The sequence below is a fragment of the Protopterus annectens genome, chromosome 10.part0 (genome assembly GCF_019279795.1).
Source record: "Protopterus annectens isolate FY-2018-M chromosome 10.part0, PAN1.0, whole genome shotgun sequence".
NCBI lineage: Eukaryota > Metazoa > Chordata > Ceratodontiformes > Protopteridae > Protopterus > Protopterus annectens.
In genome coordinates, this window is record NC_056744.1 from 515,846,201 (window position 1) to 515,868,601 (window position 22,401).

The window sequence follows — 22,401 nt, forward strand, 5'->3', positions numbered from 1 at the left end:
CCTTAGTGTAGGATTCAGCAGTCGACCTTTCAGTTCCCTTCTGCATGGGTGTCATGACATTTGTCACATCTGACATGTGTAGCATGAAGTTGGCTTTGGAGATGTGTTTTACGGAGGTTTTCTTACTGTGGTGTGGGGGAAGGATGTGGATGTTAAAGGTGATTTGCTTATGGACAGACCTGACCACCGATGGGGTGATCATCAGTGTGGAGCATTGATTTCCCACATTGGTAATGACCAGGTCTAGGATATTGGAGCCCCTGGTGGGACTATGGGTTACTTGATCCAGGTCACTGGAAATTATGACTTCCAAGAACCGTTGGGCACATGTGTTGGTACACAAGTAGTTTTCCCAGTTAATGGCAGGGTAGTTGAAGTCACCCAGTATTAGGGTGTTTGGTTGTATCATAATATTTTCCAGTATGTTTAGAAAGGTGTAGTGGAAATCTTGGAGCATGGTGGGGGATCTGTAGCAAGCTATACAATTTGGATTGCAGTCTTACCTAGTGTTAGTTGCACTGGGAGAATTTCAGATGCATTGTGTTGGGCAAGTAGCCTGGTAGTGTGAATATCCTTGGTGAATATGGACACTCCTCCACTTTTAGTGTTTTGGTCCTGGTTTGGTGGCCGTCAGGTGTGGTAAAAGCTGTACCTAGTATTGCAGGGGTGCTCTCTGGTGCCTTGGATCAGGTCTCTGTTACTGCACAGATATTGATGTTCTCCATTTTTAGGAGTGCCTAGTGACTGTGAATGGCCACAGAAGCATTGATCCCTACACACACACACACACACACACACACACACACACACACACACACACACACACACACACACATGCGCACAGTCTCACAGTTGCCATGTCTGGGATTAAAGCTCCTACCTAACTAGTACATCACACTATAGCATTACGCAGTTATAGCACGCACCACGGAGCTTATAGGGCTACTCCTTCATCGAAGGTGTATTTCAAGGTGAATTACATCAGCAGGCTTTGCCAAAGTAGGGCAATGGGGAGTGCAGTGTGTGTGCATGGGCCATAAACCATTCATCTGGAAGCAGTCACACAACACTGAGGCATACACAGGTTTAAATTTAACAGGTACATGTATACAACTGCTAGATGAATAATGATCTGTACAATCATGTTACACAGTTATCACAAGCACCACAGACACTATAGTGCTGATGGATACCAGAGGCAAATGTCTACAGTGGTTGACATTTGCACATCATGTGGTTTTGGCCAACTGGATGTGTGCTGGGTGGGACAGGCCTCATGATGGGTGGCTCTCTGTCACTGTCTGTCACTCTCTTCCACACATCTATGTATGTGTACGTTTGGCCTATTATAGTGTGTTGTCCTCGGATATATGTGTTTATTCCTATCCAATGTGTGTGCAAAGCATGACTGGTGTGCAATGTGGAGTGTGTGCACAAACATCTGTGACTATCACATATGTATAGTCCACTGTTGTTGCCAGACATGGGCTTCATTTCTTAAGTGTGGCAGCTTGCCCAGTATGATATTTCATTATTTTGTTGTCAGACATGGGCTTTGTTTCCCTATGTGTGGGAGAATGCTCAGTATGACCTTCTGTACTGAATGTGTGAATCCATTCCAGGTAGGTTGCACTCTAGTGCAGGCTTTTGTATTCACCTACAGCTAGCAACCTGTTTCTGCAGGATATTTGTAGATTGGTTGACAATATGTGGTCAAAATGGGTAAAAGATAGTGGGTTACTGTAGGTAATTGTGTCTGTGCTGCTTCTGCTACATGGTTTTGATGTTAGCAGAGAAATTCAGACATATGTACTGTTTTACACTGTGATGTTTTATGTCATCAACTACTGTCAGGTATACATATTTGCTTGCAGTAATTTCCTGGAGAACACAGGGTGAATGAAGCTGTGTCCAGTATTGTGGTCTGCAACCTACATATTCTTGCACAATCATGCCATTCTGGAGGGGAAGCTGCAGACACTTGCTGATGGGTCTGTGTAAATGGTTCAGCACCTTGCTACAGTGGTGGCTGAGGATCCCATGCTTGTACATCCATCGACGTGACCGTATGGCCATATCCTGCTGTGACCATACCTCACATTGTGGTTTACAAGCAGGTTTGTAGCCACCCATTGCTGTGTTTGCAGGCAGGGATAGTATGTGCACACAGCTGAGTTTCAGACTTCACATACTCCATTGCATCCATGCTCCTACCCCCCCTCTGTTATTCTTTTCTTTTTTTTCAAAAATTTCTTTATTCAGTTTTTCAAATAGAAATAGTAAAATAAACTTCTATTGTACACACCATTTCAAATGGAAAAACATGCATTTACAATACATACAAAAAATAACAAAGAGCAACAACCTATATACATTATGTACAAAGATGTCACTCTAACAGCCAACTTATTAGAAAGCCAATCTTAAGTAAAAAGAGAGGATCTATAAGGACAACCAGTAAGGGGATATTGCTAATGGGGGGGGGGGGGGATAAAGAAAAAGAGCTAATTACCAATGAACGAAAAAAAAGGGTCTGATTAAAATTTCCTACCAGTTCCTTATAATAAGGAGATATTTTCTAACATCGACTAATATTTTTCTCCTTTTGAGGATGACATCCAGCAAGTATTCCCAATATTTGCAGTAATATTTATATTTGGTGGTTATGTATAGTAATTTGCGGGAAGGGATGTATTTAATGGCTAAGTTGCTGAAGCCGTCCCACGAAAGGGGAGGAGCAAGTGTCCAGTTCTTTGTAATGTAGAATTTAATAAGAGCACCCCCTCTGTTATTCTATCCTCTTCCAAACATTATGCAAACTTTATCTGATAAGTTCCCTATAGTTATCAGTTCATCCCAGCAGTATTTTGGGGTTGGTCCACAGTTCATGCAGTAGTACATGGTGGACATGTTACTGGGATTTGTTGACATGGCCTTGCATTTGGGTTCTGTGGACTGTGTTATGTTGTTATCTGGGAGTCCATGACATAACATACATTGGCTGTACGGGTGAGACACACGCCTTTGACAGAGGACTGTAGGGCATTTGGTAGTGATGCAGGCCATCTGTAGCAGGCCATTGCATTGTGTCACTCCTACAGTCCCAGGCTGCAAGCCACTACATTCCCCTGGGGTGACAGGGTAGGTGTGCAAGATGTTAATGTCAATAGTTTCTGTCATTATTGATCCAGTGGTGTGGATGCTGGCAGGGTGCTGCTTACAGCTAGGGACACACCTGCATGGGACACCTCTTCAGCATGCTGCATTCTGTGGTTATTTCCATACAGAGGTGGGGGTCATATTGTACTCATTCCCAACAGCAGGGATTTGACCAGTGAGGTACTTGTGGCTGATGGTGGGGTGAGCAGGGTGCATGTGTGCTATGAAAGCTACTTGCAGCTTACTCACAGATATACCAGAGGCATTCCATTTATGCTGGCTTGTGCAGGGACATCAGCAGTTTCTCAATACTTCATACCTGTGACCTTTGTGGGCTGCCAGTGTTTGGCCAGACGACATCAGTATTCCATACTACAAACCCAACTAATGTGCTGCTAACCTGTATGTACAATTCCAAAGGTGTGTCCATTTGACAGTAACATTTTATACACTGTCTGTCTAGGGTACTTCTACCTGTGTACTGTTTGTATGTCTGGGCCCACATTCATGCCATGTCCATCTTTCAGATGGTGACAGATATTACATCTGAACAATTATTATGACTTACTGTTGGAATGTGTCTTGCTGGGATGCATTGTGTTTGGCACTGCAGTTGTGAGGACTTGGCCCTGTCATCGGCAGTACTAGCCAATGGCCACCAGGACAAACCTCACCATGCCTACATGCTGACCACTCTCACACAATATACAACACACACCAACCTAACACACACAGCCCTGCATATTATACACATGCTACAATCTATCCTGCTACTTTGGCCAGCTCAGGTAATCTGTGCTCCACTGTTATTATAACTACACATACATGTTACTACATTTCCACATAGGATTGTGGTGGTGGGAGGGGGCACACCTGACAACTGTACAAATTTGAGATGACTGTACTGGTATTTCAGGTACTCCATTTCATTATGTATTCTGACCTATCATGCAGACTAGAGGCATATCAGTGTACTATAGTTCTTAGGTTTTATTGACCTACATTTCAGTTTCAGACTTCTTACCCTTCAGAACTAGCATCCCGCTGCCTGACCTGTTGTAGTCTGTCTGTGTAGGTCTTGGGGGGCTGTTCTCCATAGCCATCAATCAGAGGCCTTAGCACAGGCTTTCTTTGTGTTTGTCACTGCCTGTCCTGCTGGCTGCGACTGTTGTTGGGTATGTGAGCCTCACTGACTGGCATGTGTGTGTCCTATGGACACACATTTGGCTCACCACATGTAATGCAGTGGGGTTTGTCACCTTGTCTAGTACTAGCTACTATGGTGACACCAGTATTTGTTACTGATTTCATGCTGCCAATATAGGTGTCCACTATCTGCTGCCATCCCATTCAGCCACTTGATTCCCTTGCATGCTCACATCCATACCATAGATACAAGTAACAAAACATACTACTCCATTCAGCAATTGATAGGGAGAGTGACTTACCTTGTGGCTGTGCCAGTATTAAGGATGGTGCTGGAGGGCTGACTATGTTGGATGCACATAGTACACTCCCTATACATGGTTAAGCACAGGTAGTGTCATATTTGCCATCCCTTTTACTGTAAATGCGAGTCAGAGAGAGGTGTCATTCCCTGGGTTCCTACCATGTCAGTGTATGTGCTATGCGTTACCTTTTTACCAAGACCTGGGCATACCGGGACCATTTCCTTCTGCCTACTGGGGCAGGCTCAGGTTATTCCTCCTCCAAGTCACTCTGTGCCTGTGCAGGCCTTGGCAATGGTGGGGGGCTGTGTGGCCCTGCCCTGTGCTGTTCTGGCTGCAGCTGTTTCTGCAGGATCATATTGTTTAGCATGGCACATATGATGACAATTTGGGTACATGTAGCTGGAGAGTACTGCAAGGCTCCACCGGATATGCCCAGGTACTGGAACCATGAATTGACCATCCCAAACACACACTCTATTATGATTCTGGTCTGTGCGTGTGCCTCATTATGGAGTTCGTGTTCAGGTGTGTGTGCATTTCTGATGGGTGTCATCAGCCACGGCTCCAGTGCATAACTAGCATCCCTCACTAGGTGGTCATATGGGATGTCCCCACTGGCAAATCTCTGGTACAGCTGCATCATATGCTAGATGTGGGAGTTGTGATAGCTTCCAGTGCAGCCAGCACACACATTCATTATAATGCCCTGGGCATCGCACATGACCTGGCAGTTGATGGAGGGGAAGCCCTTGTAGTTTATGTAGACCCTACCCCGCTCACCGGGTGGTGCTTTGATGTGTACATGCATGCAGTCTATAGCACCCACTACCTCAGGGTATTCTGCTATTTGGTGGAAAAGACGCATATTGATGGTCAATGTCTCATGGGTGTTGCAGAAATATATGTGCTCACAGGCATGTGCTGACATGGCATCCAGGAACTGGTGGAGTACCCTGGATGCTGATGCCTGTGAGATCCCCATGATATCCCCAGTTGGACTTTGGAAGGTACCTGTGGCTAATATTCTTAGTCCTACACATACCTTGGTATCCACTGGGATGGGTTCCCCTCTGTTGGTTCTGTGTGTGAGGTGTGGCCGGCACAGATCAACAATTTGCTGTAGGAGGTCCCTGTCAACCCTATAGCACTCCAGTATCTCCAGCTCATGTAGCCCCGGTAGGTTACCTTGGGTCTGTACACTCTTCTCCTTCTCCTCACTGTGGGTTGGTCATCAACATTCTCATCCTCACCACCCTCATCCTCTTCCACATGTTGATTTATGAGAGCAAATGCAGCCCCTATCAGTTTGTTGTTTTTGTTAGGTAAAATTTCCCCATTTGTGTACACCGGTGGTGTATAGTTTGTGGGAAAAAGCAGAGGGAAAGATGTTTGCATAGTTTATAGTAGTGTGCTGGGCTGCTGCATGTGTAATTGGCTGATTCTGATACATTTCACTGGCCAGCTATGCCAGTTCTCCTTGATTACCTTCCTACTGCTGTTTTCCCTTCCCATTGCCTTCCTGTTTAAGCCCCGGGGCACGCCGCACAAACACAGTGCTCAGATGTGCATAGAGCTGCTATTTTCTGGTTTACTTTTTTTTTTTGTTTAAGACATGGTGTGTGGCGTGCACACCCATTTAGGCAATGTAAAGAGTGCTTGCCAGCTTCAGATATACCCCCTTGCTTAGCTCTGCTAAGCTAAGGGCAAACCCGAGCCACAGGGCTCCAATAACCTTACAATATGCCTGACACACCCCTCTATGATGTCGGCTACCTCTTAGACTTGCACCATGGTCTTCCTGCAACTACACAGTTGGGTGCAGGCTAGCCATGAGGGGAGATCTGAGATTCAGTACCATTCCACTCATTTGCATAGGATTGCCTGCTAATGCCTAGTTACAAGTCCCACACTGAGCCTTCCACCTTAGCAACCAGTATTCACTGGCCTTGGTGTCTTCTGCCTGCCATTGACTTTAATAGCAAAGTTGTGATTTTGCAGGGAAAGCTTTTTTCAGGGTTTTTCTGTTATTTTCCAGCCGATCCTGTTTGCACGCCGCTGCCCTATGTTTAAATGGCCGAAATTGGTTAAAAAAAAAAAAATAAAAGTTTTTTTTTTTTGCAACTGTTTTTCATGCCAATGGCCATATATTTGGCTATTGGCATGCTTTACATGTTATATACACCCTTTATTTGGAGCTGTCATGGCTCCATTTTGTAGTTTGAAGAAATGTACTCGGTTACTAACCGAGTACATTTCTGCAGGTTACACTAGTCCTACACGGATGGCTGCCAGCTTCCTGGATCACAAATTCACCTCATTTGCATGGTTTTCACCTGCAAATGGGGTTATTTTCATACAGGAGCTGTGTCTGTGCAGAAATAGTGGAGGAGCACTCGTGCATGTCCCGGGAGCTTGTTCCTGGATCTCTCTGCGGCCATATTGCCTCCAGCTGCTCCTGCATTATTCCTGCATGCCGTGCAGAGCTTGCTGAATCCTGGGAATGATGTTACTTCTGTAAAATATGTTGTGAAACTAAAGAATACACTTTGATTAAATTAATTACAGGTAATGGTGAATGCTTATCAAGTGAAGATTAGTAAGGACACGTGCATACTGGTTAACTTTTCCAAAGAATGATTTTTTTAAAAGTCCATATCAAATTTTGTTCAAGTGTTAGCCATAGATTATAAACTAGTTTTTGACTCATCTACAGTAATTAATGAATTTGAATGATATTATGAATGCATTTAGAACTTTCTACACACACACACACACACACACACACACACACACACACACACACACACACACACACACACATCTATGATTAAATTTGTTCAATGAAATATAACTAATAGTGCAAAAGTTGCTGATAATAGTCATACATTAGCTACTATTAAAGTACAGTTTATCCTTTCCTTGGCAGCGACAAAGGCCTCTGGACCTGACTCTATTCACCACATTTGTCACCAGACTAAAATGTTTATTGATTTTGATTAAATCTCCAGAAAGAATATATCTTTATTTCTTTTAGCTAGAGTTGTATTGTTAAAAAAATGAAGTCTAGATAAAATGTTAGGGATAACGTCTCTGTAGTTCTATTTTATCATGGATGACCAACATCATTGCCAATAGCACTCCAACTGGTACAAGCTTTTGTCTTGACTAAAATTACTTTAGGCTGAGAGGAAGCTTACTTTTTAGATGCCCCAAAAGTATTTGGTTCTGTCAACAGGAGTTACATATTTTATGCACTTAAATATACTGGATTATCATAATCTATAATAAATCTAACTTCAGCACTGTTATATTAGTGTAAACATTATTCAACTGCTAATGATTCAGATTCTGCCATAAATTATCAGAGTATGATAAAGGTGCTGCCTTTTCCCAAAACATTTGTATTAGCTTTTAATTCAATTACTAATATTATACTTTCTGATAGCAGAATACATCCTGTAAAAATTAAAGATTCTTCATTTAAGATGCTTGAATATGCAGATGATTTAATGTTAATTGTTAAATCAACTTATTCCTTATTACATCATCTTTTTTAACACAATTAATACAGATACAGATACAGTTTTCTGACTTCATGGTAAATGAAAAGAAAACTAAAATTGTACCTCTTCATAAAGAATCTGTGGTTCCTATAAATTTTAAAACAGAGAGCAGTCTTACATTTCTGGATGGATTTTTTTCTCTTACAAACTATTCATTGTCTCAGTTAAGGGAAACTTATAACAAAATGCAAAACTGATCAATGTTTTGGTTTAATTTGAATGTATGTTTTGCAGTAAGAATACATTTTAATGTCCATCCTTACTGGTTTTTATTTATTCAAAACATACTGCTTCCAACAGGCCCATTTTGGTATAATAAAATTAATATGGTCTGAGTTCTTTTGCAGAGGAAGGTATGGTAGGATTTCTTAGAAGATAATTATATGGTCAAGTACAGATGTTTGATTCAATGTTAATGACTGGCAATGTCAGTGGCTCAGCAGGTAACATACTCACCTTTGCTGCTGGCAGATCCGAAGGTTCTGGGCTCTATTTGACTCCAGGAAATTGGATTAATTTTCCATTACTGACCACTGGAGTGAAGCATTAGTGGCTACTGTACTGAATGTGACATTCTTTTTTTAAACTGAGGCCCTGCCAGCCTGAATTTGTGGTAGCTCAGGTGGTGGTAAAAGATCCCACAGCACTTACTGAAAAGAGTATGATGTGTTGTTTTATATCTTTCCTTATTTTGACTTTTCTATATTATTTATACATGCATATGAAAATACTAGAGAGATTTTCAAGGTGCCGTGGCTAAATTTCTCCTTACTTTTCTTCTGAAAAGAGGCCTCCAGCCTAGTGGAACTAACCCAGTCAACAAAGAATTAGTACATAAATGAACAGACAAGTAAAACCCGGAACTGCTTTCCTTCTTACAAATCTAGATAAATTACTCAGCTTCAGATTTGTTTAGTATATTCAGTTTTGTGTAGCAGTTAAGATTTCTTCACCACTCCAGGCCAAATCATAGTATTACCACAGCTCTCCTCACCTTCTCAAATGCAATAAACTATAACAGGAACAACAACAAGCTATCCTCAGCCCTTTTCTTGGACCTGTCCAAGGCTTTTGATATGGTTAACCACCATCTTCTTATCAACACCCTGGCAACAATGTCTCTAGGCAATCGCTCTCTCCAATGGTTCTAATCCTACCTGCACAATAGACAACAATCCGTTTATGGCAGAACAACCTCGCAAACCTCCGACCCAACACCACAGGTGTCCTCCACGGGTCTATTTTGGGACCACTTCTGTTTTCCATTTTTATTAATGACCTCCACACTGTCATCCCTGAATCCAACTATATTCAATACACAGATGACTCAATGTTTATCTGCACTGGCACCTCACAAACAGAGCTGCTAACAATAACTCAGAGTAAGTTTAACCTAGTAGAGAATTGGCTTGCCTCTCACTGTCTGATTCTAAATCCTAACAAAACAAAGCTCCTACTTTTCTCCCCCACCCAAGGATCCATGGCTGTAACTCTCTACATTAAGTCTAATAATGGTACCATAATCTCACCAGATGCTCATACAAAACTCCAAGGAGCTATTGTAGATAACAATCTTAAGTTTGATGTGCATGTTAAAAAAACTATCAAAACCATTAATAGAAAGCTGGGCTCACTATATAGGATAAAGCCATTCCTTACCCCACCTGCTAGGACTGCCATTGCCCACTCCCATTTACTCTCTACTCTCTACTATGCTTCCCCTTTACTTGCCAACCTAAATAAAACTGATCTTAACAAACTCTCAAGCTGCTGTAATAACATTGCTAGATTTGCCACTGGTCTTCCCTATAGAATGCATCATTGTAAAAATCTAAAGTATCTCGGATGGCTAGAGCTACCCAGGCAGATTCAGTATAATCAACTTATTGTGGCTCACAAAGCACTTAACCAACCAGAAAATACACCTGTACTGAAAAACATCATTTATCCCCACTCCAACTCCAGATCACTCCGCTCATCTAATAGACTGGTAGTGGAAACCATCAAATCCAACAACTCAGCAGGCGACTCCCTGTTCACCAACTCTGCTGGCAAAATTTGGAACTCACTTCTTTCTAACATTACCCCAGATACCACCCTATCTCATTTCAAAAAAAGCTCTCAAGAAGTATTTCAAGTCTCACTGGATATGTCCCTCGTCCAAGCCTGACTAAATCTTTATTCATACTGGTGTACTCATACTGTGTTTGTAAATGGAACCCAACTATCTTTTTATTTGTTAAGCCAGATTAGAAGTGTGTTAGACTGTATAAATTTAACTGTGACTGTAAAGTTTGTTTTATTTGTACAATGTTATTATGACTCTTGTTTTATCTGTGCATTGTGATGAATGCATATGTTACAACCGCTGGAGCTTTTCTCCCTGGGCCTCCACTGTAATCCAGTCGGACTATCCCAGTCAACAAATGTAAAATAAATAAAATAAAATTTTCTACTTGATGTGAAAGCTGTAATTCAGGAACATACCATATCTTTTTTTTTTTTTTTTTTTTTTTTTTTTTTTTGCAGAAGCTTGCTGATAAGCATAAAAAGTTAATTCCTAAACTCATTTTTGTTGCTGTCAAATTCCATTATCTTTTTGGTTACTTACTGTGGTTAATTTGGCAGAGAATAATAAATTAAATTTTATGCAATAGGAGGCTGTTTTAACTGTGAGCTAATCTAAGCCATTTATATATATATATATATATATATATATATATATATATATATATATATATATAAATATATATATGGGTCTACTGTAAAAGACCAAAAATCCACTTGTTCGAAAACGAACTGTGGATCCTCGGCTATGCGAAAGTGCACTTAAGCGAAAGTGCACTTCTGTGAAGTACGGTTCAACAAACCATTAAGGAACACAGGTGCCAAAGCACACTAGGTTCATAGGTTCATAGGTTCATAGGTTCATACTAGGCTATCTGCCCAAGGGCATTTATAAGCCTAGCCCATAGTTATGTGGCTTTCGCCACCCCTTTAGTTTGAATAAAAACTATGCCTATCATTTTGCTGTGCCTCTGTCAAGCAGTGACGCTGAAGTAATCCCTGGGGTATATCTGCAATCTCCCATCCATTGGTCAAGATTCCTCTTGAACAAGACCAGAGAGGTGCTCTGCCTCACATGTACCGGGATTTTGTTCCACAGCATAGGGAGTCTCTGGGTGATGAATCTGTCCCTCCAGCACGTTCTATTTATAACCGTGTCAAGGTTTAAGTCTCCCGCCTTGTGGTTCTGAGGGATCTAGATTTTTGAGGTGAAGCATATTCATCAAATCTGGGTTTGACATGGCCTTATATGTCAGGCACAGGTCACCTCTGAGCAAGCGGTATGAGACTGAATAGAGCTGGAGTTCTTTCAGTCGGGCAGCATAAGACATATTTTTGAGACCCTTTATCCTTTTGGTGAGGAACTTTTGGGGCCTTTCAAGCTGCAGCAGGTGTCTGGTCAGATACATTCGAACGGGCATTGTACTCAATCATAGGTCTAATAAGTGATGAGTACAGGGGACGATGACCTCCCTTGATCTAGATGTGAATCCCTTCATGATCAGGTGGGTGATATAGAAGGTTTTCCTAACTACTTTAGCAACATGAGTGTCAAACGAAGGCTACTGTCAACCTGGGTCCCCAGATCTCTGATGACTTTTTCTGTGCTCAGTGGATTGCCACCTATATGGTAGCTAGGGTAGCCTTGTTTTTCCCAAAGGGTATGACTATGCATTTTTGGCGTTTAACTTCAGGCCATGGCTCTGGCACCAGTTATCCATTTCTGTGAGGCCCTTCTGGAGGATATCTGTGTCAGATGTGTTTTCGACTATGGCGCCCAGTTTGCAGTCATCTGCAAACTTTGTCAGCCATAACCCTCCTGTGTTTGCTTGTACTTCAGAAAAGTAGATGCCCAACAAGAGTGGACCCAGGACTGAGCCCTGTGGGACACCACTTGTGACAGGCTTTGAGTCTGACATGGCTCCAGCAACTCTGACCCTGTGGGTTCTGTCACTTAGCCAGTTTGCAACCCATCTTGTGATGTATGGGTTTACATTCAAGCTGATGAGTTTTTCGATGATACCTGAGTGGGGTATTGTGTCAAGGCCTTTGCCAGGTCGAGGTAGGCTGTATGGACTGCCTTTCCCTCATCAATGGCCTTGGTGACTGTCTCGAAAAAGTCAACCAAGTTTAAGAGGCAGGATCTGCCTTTGACAAAGCCAAACTGAGTTGGATCCAAAGTCTGCAAGTTCCCTATGTCTTTATTTATGAGTTCCATTATGATCCTCTCCATGGCTTTGCAGATAAGGCTTGTCAAGCTAATGGCGGTAATTTCCAGGGTCTGTGGAGGCACCGCCCTTATGAAGTGGGACCACAGTCGCCGTCGCCACTCCTTGGGTGTATCCTGAGGTGAGGCTAAGATTAAACAGCTGTCCTAACTGTGGGTTTAATTCCTCATTGAGTTCATGAAGCACACAGCCGGGGACACCATCCGTCCCATGGATGCTGTGTTTTTGCCTTAGTGAGGGCAGTTCTCACCTGGGCGTTGGAGATGTTTGGGGGCTACAATCCTCTGGAATAGATATCTCTCCTTTTGGGGAGGGGAGAAGTTTGCACTGAACCTGTCAGCCAGTATGTTGGCAATGTGTGTAGGTTCAGTAATTTTCACATCATTTTGAACTAATTCTGAGCATATCTGGGAGTTTCCTCCTAGGTTTCTAACATAGCTAAAGAAGGCCTTATGATTCTCTTTAGAGTCCTTGGCGATTTTTCTCTCAAAATTTGCCTTGGATGATTTTATGAGAGCTCTTAGTTTTTACTTATAATGATCAAAGGTGTCTTACCTTTCAAGGATTTTGCTCTATCTTGTAGTAGCTTCCTCCTTTTGTTGTAGAGCTTGTTTATGGCTGGGGTCCACCAGACTGGACGCTTGCCTTTGGTACAGAGAGTCTTAGTTTTGTTTGGGATTGCCTGATCCATGCAGTCCTGTAGGTGCTGGTAGAAGGCATTTGTAAGTGATTCAGCGGTTTGAGTAATGTTTACCACTGGCTCAGGGGCCTTAAAGGAGACCACACTAGTTTTTAGAAGTGTGAAATCGGCTTTTGAGAAGTTTTTCACTGTGGTCTTTTTGTTTCAGGTGGGGCGGGATGAGGACCTCCAGCGAGATTAGTTTATGATCTGATCTCACCAGTGAGGGGTATACTTCCGGTGTTGAACATTTTGATCCCATGTTCGTGATGATGAGATCAAGTATGTTTTCTCCTCTTGTGGGGATGGTGACTAGTTGTTCCATGGCATTTGAGTTTATGAACTCCAGGAATCTTTGGGTTAGAGTGTTCGGGCTTGAATAGTGTTCCCAGTCTATATTAGGGTAGTTAAAGTCACCTAGTATGATGGTGTTTGGAGATACATTTATCCTCCAATGTTTTCAGGAAGGCCATGTGAGGTTCCTGAGTTTGAGAGGGTGGCCTGTAACATGCTACAAATTGCAGAGCAGTCTTGCCTATGGTTAATTGCACCTGGATGGTCTCCGATGCATCATGCGTTGCCACCAACCTTGAGGTGTGGGTGTCCTTTATGAATATGGACACCCCACCTACTTTCTTGGTGTTGTCCGGATTTTGGGGCCGGAACGCATGATATGAGGTGAAACCTGTTAGTGCTGGGGTGCTCTCAGGAGCCTTGAACCAGGTTTCTGTCACAGCACAGACATCGATGTTCTCCATATTGAGAAGGGCCTCGAGCGTGCATCTTGAGATTGAGACTTCTGGCATTGAGCAGCATTACCCTTAGTTTTTTCCTTTTGGTGTTCTAGGGTGGTAGGTTTAGAATTTGAGCCTTGCCTAAAAAGGCACTATGGGGGTGGCAAGAGCCTTTGCCAATATCCGAAGCCCAGGGTGACAGGTGCAAGCCGTCCCTTGCGGCAGCGTGGCTTGTCCAGCATGTCATCCCAGGCAGACAGACATTGATCCCCTTTGAATGACACCAGAATTTAAGCCAATTATTAAAGCTGATCATCTTATCACTGTATTGTGGCATCATTCTAGGTGAAGGTAGGATACTGCTCAAGGTCAGGGTCATACCTGCCTGGGCTACATAATCAGAGAGCTCCTCGATGTCCCTTTCATGTAGTCCAAGGAGGTACGTCTCAGGTCGCTGACACCAGCGTGGACAATGACTGCGGCGGACTTGTACCTGCTGTTGAGAGACCTGAGTGCTTGCGTTATGTGGCGGATTCTAGCGCCTGACAGGCAGCTTACTGTGACCTTCTCTTTACTCAGTCTGGTGAGCGGGACGTCAGTGTGTCTGACTATGGAATCACCAATGACAAGTGTGTCTGGCATTTTGTTTGGCCTTAAGGGCTGTGACTGTTTGACACTCTGACTGTGTGGTCTATGTGTTGCATGTGTTGGGTCGTGAGGTGGTAGTTGTTTGGGTGTCTGCTTTGGTGGCCTCTGCTGTTTTGGTAAATTTTGATCAGAGCCTCCAGTATGTCTTTGTGTGAGTATGTGTATGATTTGAAGTTGTGATGGTACCATGTGTGACTGGGTATGTATTGTGTGTGGTTACCTTCTCCTCCTGTCTGGTCTTGCCAGTCCTATGTTGAGAGAGCTCAGCCTCCAGTTTGGCCGTATAGTTGCATCTCTCGCATGTATTTGTGTTTTGTGGGAGAAGGAGAGGATTGTCTGTGTACATGAGGCAGTTGTAACATTGCCTCAATATTCCCAGGTTCACCAGTTGAGCTGGAGAGGACACTAGCAACTGATCCCTCGACATACTAGAAGTAGTAGATAAAGAGACTTTCAAAGGACTCGGGTGAAGTGGGTTTTAGGCTGGTGGGGTACTATCTATAATAAGAGTGCTTTATCAAGGTGCAAGTACTGTAGGAGTAAGTGCTAGGCTTTACAGATAGAGAATAGTCTACTTGGGAATCAAGTAGAGATGAACTTTTCAGTTATAGGATATGCTGGTTAGATCAGCAGTACAGCTCGAGGAAGGTAGTTTTAAGGGAAAATTGGAAGAGTGGAATTTAGATGGCCCAAATAGTTTAACCTTGTTTAACCGCCGCTGCTCTTGTGTGCAACAGTGGTAACTCCGCTAAATCAAGGCTTACGCTGCTTAGCGTGTTTTATAGCAGGGGCTGAAGGGAGCTAGGAATTGGCCCAAAACGACCAATGGACTACTAGTTTCTGGCTGAAACTTCACCAAATCAGACAAAAAGGCGCTCAGTGCTTCCCACTCCCACTGGTAAGCAAAGAAACTTCCTCCTTCCTAATAAGGCAATGGATCAGTAACAGGAACTAAAAACAAAGCCCAGGGATCAGCAACTCTGAAACTGGACTACTCTAGTTCAGTAAGGCGGAAAACAAGAGATTTTTTTGTTTTATTACAGAGACAAGGAAAAACAGACAGTAATTGCTGTAAATCGGCTAGCGCACTTTAGTGTGTAGCCTACAGAAACAATTTGCAACAATTAGTAACTTAAAGTGCAATAAACAGTGTAAAATGCAGAAATCACTTAAAGTAGCAATAAAACAGGCGAAATGCAGTTGCTAGCTTAAATAACAGTGGGAAAGCCACAAAAATACTTATATCTGGTAGAAAGTCACTCTTTTAGCTCTCTGCTGCTTGGATCACTCTGCAGGCCACCACGAGGATCTGTGCTGAGTTGGTACAAGCTGGAAAACGCGTGTTTAGCGTGTTTTATAGCAGGGGCTGAAAGGAGCTAGGAATTGGCCCAAAACAACCAATGGACTACTAGTTTCTGGCTGAAACTTCACCAAATCGGACAGAAAGGCTGCTCAGTGCTTCCCACTCCCACTGGTAAGCAAAGAAACTTCCTCCTCCCTAATAAGGCAATGAATCAGTAACAGGAACTAAAAACAAAGCCCAGGGATCAGCAACTCTGAAACTGGACTACTCTAGTTCAGTAAGGCAGGAAAACAAGAGATTTTTTTTTGTTTTATTACAGAGACAAGGAAAAAACAGACAGTAAATGCTATAAATGCTGTAAATCGGCTAGCGACTTTAGTGTGTAGCCTACAGAAACAATTTGCAACAATTAGTAACTTAAAGTGCAATAAACAGTGTAAAATGCAGAAATCACTTAAAGTAGCAGTAAAACAGGCGAAATGCAGTCGCTAGCTTAAATAACAGTGGGAAAGCCACAAAAATACTTATATCTGGTAGAAAGTCACTCTTTAGCTCTCTGCTGCTTGGATCACTCTGCAGGCCACCACGAGGATCTGTGCTGAGTTGGTACAAGCTGGAAAACGCGTGTTTAGCGTGTTTTATAGCAGGGGCTGAAAGGAGCTAGGAATTGGCCCAAAACGACCAATGGACTACTAGTTTCTGGCTGAAACTTCACCAAATCGGACAGAAAGGCTGCTCAGTGCTTCCCACTCCCACTGGTAAGCAAAGAAACTTCCCTCCTCCCTAATAAGGCAATGGATCAGTAACAGGAACTAAAAACAAAGCCCAGGGATCAGCAACTCTGAAACTGGACTACTCTAGTTCAGTAAGGCAGGAAAACAAGAGATTTTTTTTGTTTTATTACAGAGACAAGGAAAACAACAGACAGTAAATGCTATAAATGCTGTAAATCGGCTAGCGCACTTTAGTGTGTAGCCTACAGAAACAATTTGCAACAATTAGTAACTTAAAGTGCAATAAACAGTGTAAAATGCAGAAATCACTTAAAGTAGCAGTAAAACAGGCGAAATGCAGTCGCTAGCTTAAATAACAGTGGAAAGCCACAAAAATACTTATATCTGGTAGAAAGTCACTCTTTTAGCTCTCTGCTGCTTGGATCACTCTGCAGGCCACCACGAGGATCTGTGCTGAGTTGGTACAAGCTGGAAAAACGCGTGTTTAGCGTGTTTTATAGCAGGGGCTGAAAGGAGCTAGGAATTGGCCCAAAACGACCAATGGACTACTAGTTTCTGGCTGAAACTTCACCAAATCGGACAGAAAGGCTGCTCAGTGCTTCCCACTCCCACTGGTAAGCAAAGAAACTTCCCTCCTCCCTAATAAGGCAATGGATCAGTAACAGGAACTAAAAACAAAGCCCAGGGATCAGCAACTCTGAAACTGGACTACTCTAGTTCAGTAAGGCGGAAAACAAGAGATTTTTTGTTTTATTACAGAGACAAGGAAAAAACAGACAGTAAATGCTATAAATGCTGTAAATCGGCTAGCGACTTTAGTGTGTAGCCTACAGAAACAATTTGCAACAATTAGTAACTTAAAGTGCAATAAAAGTGTAAAATGCAGAAATCACTTAAAGTAGCAGTAAAACAGGCGAAATGCAGTCGCTAGCTTAATAACAGTGGGAAAGCCACAAAATACTTATATCTGGTAGAAAGTCACTCTTTTAGCTCTCTGCTGCTTGGATCACTCTGCAGGCCACCACGAGGATCTGTGCTGAGTTGGTACAAGCTGGAAAAACGCGTGTTTAGCGTGTTTTATAGCAGGTGGCTGAAAGGAGCTAGGAATTGGCCCAAAACGACCAATGGACTACTAGTTTCCGGCTGAAACTTCACCAAATCGGACAGAAAGGCTGCTCAGTGCTTCCCACTCCCACTGGTAAGCAAAGAAACTTCCCTCCTCCCTAATAAGGCAATGGATCAGTAACAGGAACTAAAAACAAAGCCCAGGGATCAGCAACTCTGAAACTGGACTACTCTAGTTCAGTAAGGCGGAAAACAAGAGATTTTTTGTTTTATTACAGAGACAAGGAAAAAAAACAGACAGTAAATGCTATAAATGCTGTAAATCGGCTAGCACTTTAGTGTGTAGCCTACAGAAACAATTTGCAACAATTAGTAACTTAAAGTGCAATAAACAGTGTAAAATGCAGAAATCACTTAAAGTAGCAGTAAAACAGGCGAAATGCAGTCGCTAGCTTAATAACAGTGGGAAAGCCACAAAATACTTATATCTGGTAGAAAGTCACTCTTTAGCTCTCTGCTGCTTGGATCACTCTGCAGGCCACCACGAGGATCTGTGCTGAGTTGGTACAAGCTGGAAAACGCTGTTTAGCGTGTTTTATAGCAGGGGCTGAAAGGAGCTAGGAATTGGCCCAAAACGACCAATGGACTACTAGTTTCCGGCTGAAGCTTCACCAAATCGGACAGAAAGGCTGCTCAGTGCTTCCCACTCCCACTGGTAAGCAAAGAAACTTCCCTCCTCCCTAATAAGGCAATGGATCAGTAACAGGAACTAAAACAAAGCCCAGGGATCAGCAACTCTGAAACTGGACTACTCTAGTTCAGTAAGGCGGAAAACAAGAGATTTTTTGTTTTATTACAGAGACAAGGAAAAAAACAGACAGTAAATGCTATAAATGCTGTAAATCGGCTAGCACTTTAGTGTGTAGCCTACAGAAACAATTTGCAACAATTAGTAACTTAAAGTGCAATAAACAGTGTAAAATGCAGAAATCACTTAAAGTAGCAGTAAAACAGGCGAAATGCAGTCGCTAGCTTAATAACAGTGGGAAAGCCACAAAAAATACTTATATCTGGTAGAAAGTCACTCTTTAGCTCTCTGCTGCTTGGATCACTCTGCAGGCCACCACGAGGATCTGAGCTGAGTCGGTACAAGCTGGAAAACGCGTGTTTTATAGCAGGGGGCTGAAAGGAGCTCGAACTGGCCCAAACGACCAATGGACTACTAGTTTCTGGCTGAAACTTCACCAAATCGGACAAAAGGCTCAGTGCTTCCCACTCCCACTGGTAAGCAAAGAAACTTCCCTCCTTCCTAATAAGGCAATGGATCAGTAACAGGAACTAAAAACAAAGCCCAGGGATCAGCAACTCTGAAACTGGACTACTCTAGTTCAGTAAGGCAGGAAAACAAGAGAATTTTTTTTTTTTTTTTTTTACAGCGACAAGGAAAAAAACAGACAGTAAATGCTATAAAAACAATTCACATGCAGTGCAAGCTGGCACACTTGAGTATGTAGCAATATTAGTCCACACACAGTATGAAAAAAATGTAATTAAATTAAAAGGACTAAAAGCAAGTGCAGAAAGGGTTTATTAGAGAGAATGCGGTAAAGAGAAGGGACTGGGGGAGTGTCCTAGATCAAATCTACAGTGGGGCGGGCACTGCAAAAGCCACCAAATTTAAACTACATCCAAGAACAGGGAGGGGGTGGGGAAGACAGTTTCAACAGAGCTAGATCTGAGAAATCAGTCCCCAAGTTATAACAACCACAATAAAATGAAGGAAATATACTTAAATCAGCTTATGTCCAGTTGATGTATGCAGACAAATCTCAGTAGCAGCAACTCTACTTAAAATGATTACCAGAGATGTAACCAACACAGGTTTTAAAGTTATCAGAAACCCCCAAGCTAATTAACACTTAAAGGAATTTCAGAGCAGTTTAACAACTAGTGCAGAGCTTCAGACACACACACAAGACAGTTTCAACAGAGCTAGATCTGAGAAATCAGTCCCCAAGTTATAACAACCACAATAAAATGAAGGAAATATACTTAAATCAGCTTATGTCCAGTTGATGTATGCAGACAAATCTCAGTAGCAGCAACTCTACTTAAAATGATTACCAGAGATGTAACCAACACAGGTTTTAAAGTTATCAGAAAACCCCCAAGCTAATTAACACTTAAAGGAATTTCAGAGCAGTTTAACAACTAGTGCAGAGCTTCAGACACACACACAAGACAGTTTCAACAGAGCTAGATCTGAGAAATCAGTCCCCAAGTTATAACAACCACAATAAAATGAAGGAAATATACTTAAATCAGCTTATGTCCAGTTGATGTATGCAGACAAATCTCAGTAGCAGCAACTCTACTTAAAATGATTACCAGAGATGTAACCAACACAGGTTTTAAAGTTATCAGAAACCCCCAAGCTAATTAACACTTAAAGGAATTTCAGAGCAGTTTAACAACTAGTGCAGAGCTTCAGACACACACACAAGACAGTTTCAACAGAGCTAGATCTGAGAAATCAGTCCCCAAGTTATAACAACCACAATAAAATGAAGGAAATATACTTAAATCAGCTTATGTCCAGTTGATGTATGCAGACAAATCTCAGTAGCAGCAACTCTACTTAAAATGATTACCAGAGATGTAACCAACACAGGTTTTAAAGTTATCAGAAACCTCCTCCAAGCTAATTAACACTTAAAGGAATTTCAGAGCAGTTTAACAACTAGTGCAGAGCTTCAGACACACACACAAGACAGTTTCAACAGAGCTAGATCTGAGAAATCAGTCCCCAAGTTATAACAACCACAATAAAATGAAGGAAATATACTTAAATCAGCTTATGTCCAGTTGATGTATGCAGACAAATCTCAGTAGCAGCAACTCTACTTAAAATGATTACCAGAGATGTAACCAACACAGGTTTTAAAGTTATCAGAAAACCCCCAAGCTAATTAACACTTAAAGGAATTTCAGAGCAGTTTAACAACTAGTGCAGAGCTTCAGACACACACACAAGACAGTTTCAACAGAGCTAGATCTGAGAAATCAGTCCCCAAGTTATAACAACCACAATAAAATGAAGGAAATATACTTAAATCAGCTTATGTCCAGTTGATGTATGCAGACAAATCTCAGTAGCAGCAACTCTACTTAAAATGATTACCAGAGATGTAACCAACACAGGTTTTAAAGTTATCAGAAAACCCCCAAGCTAATTAACACTTAAAGGAATTTCAGAGCAGTTTAACAACTAGTGCAGAGCTTCAGACACACACACAAGACAGTTTCAACAGAGCTAGATCTGAGAAATCAGTCCCCAAGTTATAACAACCACAATAAAATGAAGGAAATATACTTAAATCAGCTTATGTCCAGTTGATGTATGCAGACAAATCTCAGTAGCAGCAACTCTACTTAAAATGATTACCAGAGATGTAACCAACACAGGTTTTAAAGTTATCAGAAACCCCCAAGCTAATTAACACTTAAAGGAATTTCAGAGCAGTTTAACAACTAGTGCAGAGCTTCAGACACACACACAAGACAGTTTCAACAGAGCTAGATCTGAGAAATCAGTCCCCAAGTTATAACAACCACAATAAAATGAAGGAAATATACTTAAATCAGCTTATGTCCAGTTGATGTATGCAGACAAATCTCAGTAGCAGCAACTCTACTTAAAATGATTACCAGAGATGTAACCAACACAGGTTTTAAAGTTATCAGAAACCCCCAAGCTAATTAACACTTAAAGGAATTTCAGAGCAGTTTAACAACTAGTGCAGAGCTTCAGACACACACACAAGACAGTTTCAACAGAGCTAGATCTGAGAAATCAGTCCCCAAGTTATAACAACCACAATAAAATGAAGGAAATATACTTAAATCAGCTTATGTCCAGTTGATGTATGCAGACAAATCTCAGTAGCAGCAACTCTACTTAAAATGATTACCAGAGATGTAACCAACACAGGTTTTAAAGTTATCAGAAACCCCCAAGCTAATTAACACTTAAAGGAATTTCAGAGCAGTTTAACAACTAGTGCAGAGCTTCAGACACACACACAAGACAGTTTCAACAGAGCTAGATCTGAGAAATCAGTCCCCAAGTTATAACAACCACAATAAAATGAAGGAAATATACTTAAATCAGCTTATGTCCAGTTGATGTATGCAGACAAATCTCAGTAGCAGCAACTCTACTTAAAATGATTACCAGAGATGTAACCAACACAGGTTTTAAAGTTATCAGAAACCACCCCAAGCTAATTAACACTTAAAGGAATTTCAGAGCAGTTTAACAACTAGTGCAGAGCTTCAGACACACACACAAGACAGTTTCAACAGAGCTAGATCTGAGAAATCAGTTCCCAAGTTATAACAACCACAATAAAATGAAGGAAATATACTTAAATCAGCTTATGTCCAGTTGATGTATGCAGGCAAATCTCAGTAGCAGCAACTCTACTTAAAATGATTACCAGAGATGTAACCAACACAGGTTTTAAAGTTATCAGAAAACCCCCCCAAGCTAATTAACACTTAAAGGAATTTCAGAGCAGTTTAACAACTAGTGCAGAGCTTCAGACACACACACAAGACAGTTTCAACAGAGCTAGATCTGAGAAATCAGTCCCCAAGTTATAACAACCACAATAAAATGAAGGAAATATACTTAAATCAGCTTATGTCCAGTTGATGTATGCAGACAAATCTCAGTAGCAGCAACTCTACTTAAAATTATTCTTGAGC